Genomic DNA, 5,949 nt, shown 5'->3' with positions numbered 1-5,949 from the left:
GGACGCTCCTCGTCGTTGTCGAGAGGAACTGGTGTAGGGTCCATGCTGGGAGAACAGTTGAGCGGGCTAAACTTCTGTGTTTACGACTCGCTGAGCAGCAGTGAGTCGTTATGTAAGAGCAGCTGCTGGCTTGGGGAAAAGGGAAATTATATATATATATATATATATAGTAGTAGGCATCCTTCAGTCTCGGGAGACTCGGGAGATGTGTATATATATATATATATATATATATATATATAATATATATATAATATATATATATATATATATATATATATATATATATATATATATATTATATATATATATATATATATATATATATATTAAATATGACCGAAAAAGTAAGATTAATAATTCTAATACGAATTTTCTCGATCTTTCGTACGTTTCTTTTCACTGTTGGTGGTAATTCAAAAATCAATTCTCCAAAATTCATTTTTTATTTCTAGTCTGACGCGACACTTGAGCGCGGTTCGTAAAACTTATTACATTTTCAAAGACTTTAGTTTACACATACACAACTGAATAGAACTTACACATCTTCGATTTGTTTATATCTACATTTGAGTGAGGTGGATGGGGTGAGGTGGTATTAATAGGGTATTAAATTCATCAACACAAGACAGAACACGAAACATTGGGTATTGAATAGAAGTGATTGTAGAAAGCCTATTGGTCCATATTTCTTGATGCTTCTATATTGGAGCGGAGTCTTGAGGTGGGTAGAATATAGTTGTGCATTAATTGGCGGTGGATTGCTAGTGATGACTTTTTGATGTGTAGTGCCTCGCAGACGTCAAGCCGCCTGCTATCGCTGCATCTATCGATGATTTCTGTGTTGTTTACTAGGATTTCTCTGGCGATGGTTTGGTTGTGGGAAGAGATTATATGTTCCTTAATGGAGCCCCGTTACTTATGCATCATTAAACGGTTAGAAAGAGATGTTGTTGTCTTGCCTATATACTGGGTTTCTTGGAGCTTACAGTCTCCAAGAGGGCATTTGAAGGCATAGACGACGTTGGTCTCTCTTAAAGCGTTCTGCTTTGTGTCTGGAGAGTTTCCCATGAGTAGGCTGGCTGCAGCTCAGAATGGAAGCAAGTCGACGAAGAACTCTGTAGGGTAAGGCAGGTCCTAGTCAACAACGGCTTCTCCAATGGTTTCGTCGAAGACATCATAAGAAGGAAAGTGAAACGCCATGCAACCTCCGAAGAGACAACTAACACAACACCTATACCCCCTATTAGACTATTTTACAGGAACTTCTTTCCACAGCTCATAAAACGGAGGAAAGGGTCCTGAAAGATATTGTTAATAGAAACGTTATCCCTACAGACAAAAATCAGAGGATACAACTGACGATTTACTATAAAACCAGAAAAACGGCCAGCCTACTCATGAGAAACTCTCCAGACACAAAGAAGAACGCTTTAAGAGAGACCAACGTCGTCTATGCCTTCAAATGCCCTCTTGGAGACTGTAAGCTCCAAAAAACCCAGTATATAGGCAAGACAACAACATCTCTTTCTAGGCGTTTAACGATGCATAAGCAACAGGGCTCCATTAAGGAACATATAATCTCTTCCCACAACCAAACCATCACCAGAGAAATCCTAGTAAACAACACAGAAATCATCGATAGATACAGCGATAGCAGGCGGCTTGACGTCTGCGAGGCACTACACATCATAATGTCAACACCAGCATTCAACAGCCAATTAATGCACAACTATATTCTACCCACCTCAAGACTCCGCTCCAATATAGAAGCATCAAAAAATATGGACCAATAGGCTTTCTACAATCACTTCCATTCAATACCCATTTTTTCGTGTTCTGTCTTGTGTTTATGAATTTAATACCCTATTAATACCACCTCACCCCATCCACCTCACTCAAATGTAGATATAAACAAATCTAAGATGTGTAAGTTCTATTCAGTTGTGTATGTGTAAACTAAAGTCTTTGAAAATGTAATAAGTTTTACGAAACGCGCTCAAGTGTCGCGTCAGACAAGAAATAAAAAATGAATTTTGGAGAATTGATTTTTGAATTACCACCAACAGTGAAAAGAAACGTACGAAAGATCGAGAAAATTCGTGTTAGAATTATTAATCTTACTTTTTCGGTCATATTTAATAATATATGTCTACAGGAAAGACTGCTACCAAAATATACTAATATATATATATATATATATATATATATATATATATATATATATATATATATATATATATATATATATATATATATATGCATATATATATATGCATATATATATATATGCATATATATATATATATGCATATATATATTATTAAATATGACCGAAAAAGTAAGATTAATAATTCTAACACGAATTTTCTCAATCTTTCGTACATTACGCTTCACTCTTGGAGGTAAATCAAAAATTAATTCTCCAAAATTCATTTTTATTTCTAGTCTGACGCGACACGGGCGCGTTTCGTAAAACTTATTACATTTTCAAAGACTTTAGTTCACAAATTCACAACTGAATAGAACTTACGTATCTCCGATTTTATATCTACATTTGAGTGAGGTGGAAGGGGTGATGTGGCATTAACACAAGACAGAACAAAATGTGGTATTAATAGGGTATTAATTTCATCAACACAAGTCAGAACAAGGGTATTAATAGGGTATTAATTTCATCAACATGTTTGTTGATGAAATTAATCAACATCCCTTGTTCTGTCTTGTGTTGATGAAATTAATACCCTATTAATACCACATTTTGTTCTGTCTTGTGTTAATGCCACATCACCCCTTCCACCTCACTCAAATGTAGATATAAAATCGGAGATACGTAAGTTCTATTCAGTTGTGTATTTGTGAACTAAAGTCTTTGAAAATGTAATAAGTTTTACGAAACGCGCCCGTGTCGCGTCAGACTAGAAATAAAAATGAATTTTGGAGAATTAATTTTTGATTTACCTCCAACAGTGAAGCGTAATGTACGAAAGATTGAGAAAATTCGTGTTAGAATTATTAATCTTACTTTTTCGGTCATATTTAATAATATATGTCTACAGGAAAGACTGCTACCAAAATATACTAATATGCATATATATATATATATATATAACTGAAAACTCACACCCCAGAAGTGACTCGAACCCATACTCCCAGAAGCAACGCATCTGGTATGTACAAGACGCCTTAATCCACTTGACCATCACGACCGGACAAAATGAGGTGATAGCCGAGGCTATTTGAACCACCCCACCGCCGGCACTCGGATAGTTATCTTGGGCATAGCATTTTACCAAATCACCTCATTCTTTGGGGCAACACGTGAGGAACACAAATGCGAACAAGCCTGAATGGTCCCCAGGACATATGCAACTGAAAACTCACACCCCAGAAGTGACTCGAACCCATACTCCCAGAAGCAACGCATCTGGTATGTACAAGACGCCTTAATCCACTTGACCATCACGACCGGACAAAATGAGGTGATAGCCGAGGCTATTTGAACCACCCCACCGCCGGCACTCGGATAGTTATCTTGGGCATAGCATTTTACCAAATCACCTCATTCTTTGGGGCAACACGTGAGGAACACAAATGCGAACAAGCCTGAATGGTCCCCAGGACATATGCAACTGAAAACTCACACCCCAGAAGTGACTCGAACCCATACTCCCAGAAGCAACGCATCTGGTATGTACAAGACGCCTTAATCCACTTGACCATCACGACCGGACAAAATGAGGTGATAGCCGAGGCTATTTGAACCACCCCACCGCCGGCACTCGGATAGTTATCTTGGGCATAGCATTTTACCAAATCACCTCATTCTTTGGGGCAACACGTGAGGAACACAAATGCGAACAAGCCTGAATGGTCCCCAGGACATATGCAACTGAAAACTCACACCCCAGAAGTGACTCGAACCCATACTCCCAGAAGCAACGCATCTGGTATGTACAAGACGCCTTAATCCACTTGACCATCACGACCGGACAAAATGAGGTGATAGCCGAGGCTATTTGAACCACCCCACCGCCGGCACTCGGATAGTTATCTTGGGCATAGCATTTTACCAAATCACCTCATTCTTTGGGGCAACACGTGAGGAACACAAATGCGAACAAGCCTGAATGGTCCCCAGGACATATGCAACTGAAAACTCACACCCCAGAAGTGACTCGAACCCATACTCCCAGAAGCAACGCATCTGGTATGTACAAGACGCCTTAATCCACTTGACCATCACGACCGGACAAAATGAGGTGATAGCCGAGGCTATTTGAACCACCCCACCGCCGGCACTCGGATAGTTATCTTGGGCATAGCATTTTACCAAATCACCTCATTCTTTGGGGCAACACGTGAGGAACACAAATGCGAACAAGCCTGAATGGTCCCCAGGACATATGCAACTGAAAACTCACACCCCAGAAGTGACTCGAACCCATACTCCCAGAAGCAACGCATCTGGTATGTACAAGACGCCTTAATCCACTTGACCATCACGACCGGACAAAATGAGGTGATAGCCGAGGCTATTTGAACCACCCCACCGCCGGCACTCGGATAGTTATCTTGGGCATAGCATTTTACCAAATCACCTCATTCTTTGGGGCAACACGTGAGGAACACAAATGCGAACAAGCCTGAATGGTCCCCAGGACATATGCAACTGAAAACTCACACCCCAGAAGTGACTCGAACCCATACTCCCAGAAGCAACGCATCTGGTATGTACAAGACGCCTTAATCCACTTGACCATCACGACCGGACAAAATGAGGTGATAGCCGAGGCTATTTGAACCACCCCACCGCCGGCACTCGGATAGTTATCTTGGGCATAGCATTTTACCAAATCACCTCATTCTTTGGGGCAACACGTGAGGAACACAAATGCGAACAAGCCTGAATGGTCCCCAGGACATATGCAACTGAAAACTCACACCCCAGAAGTGACTCGAACCCATACTCCCAGAAGCAACGCATCTGGTATGTACAAGACGCCTTAATCCACTTGACCATCACGACCGGACAAAATGAGGTGATAGCCGAGGCTATTTGAACCACCCCACCGCCGGCACTCGGATAGTTATCTTGGGCATAGCATTTTACCAAATCACCTCATTCTTTGGGGCAACACGTGAGGAACACAAATGCGAACAAGCCTGAATGGTCCCCAGGACATATGCAACTGAAAACTCACACCCCAGAAGTGACTCGAACCCATACTCCCAGAAGCAACGCATCTGGTATGTACAAGACGCCTTAATCCACTTGACCATCACGACCGGACAAAATCCGAGTGCCGGCGGTGGGGTGGTTCAAATAGCCTCGGCTATCACCTCATTTTGTCCGGTCGTGATGGTCAAGTGGATTAAGGCGTCTTGTACATACCAGATGCGTTGCTTCTGGGAGTATGGGTTCGAGTCACTTCTGGGGTGTGAGTTTTCAGTTGCATATGTCCTGGGGACCATTCAGGCTTGTTCGCATTTGTGTTCCTCACGTGTTGCCCCAAAGAATGAGGTGATTTGGTAAAATGCTATGCCCAAGATAACTATCCGAGTGCCGGCGGTGGGGTGGTTCAAATAGCCTCGGCTATCACCTCATTTTGTCCGGTCGTGATGGTCAAGTGGATTAAGGCGTCTTGTACATACCAGATGCGTTGCTTCTGGGAGTATGGGTTCGAGTCACTTCTGGGGTGTGAGTTTTCAGTTGCATATGTCCTGGGGACCATTCAGGCTTGTTCGCATTTGTGTTCCTCACGTGTTGCCCCAAAGAATGAGGTGATTTGGTAAAATGCTATGCCCAAGATAACTATCCGAGTGCCGGCGGTGGGGTGGTTCAAATAGCCTCGGCTATCACCTCATTTTGTCCGGTCGTGATGGTCAAGTGGATTAAGGCGTCTTGTACATACCAGATGCGTTGCTTCTGGGAGTATGGGTTCGAGT

The sequence above is a fragment of the Procambarus clarkii genome, chromosome 1 (genome assembly GCF_040958095.1).
Source record: "Procambarus clarkii isolate CNS0578487 chromosome 1, FALCON_Pclarkii_2.0, whole genome shotgun sequence".
Lineage (NCBI taxonomy): Eukaryota > Metazoa > Arthropoda > Malacostraca > Decapoda > Cambaridae > Procambarus > Procambarus clarkii.
Note: the sequence above shows the minus strand (reverse complement) of the source record.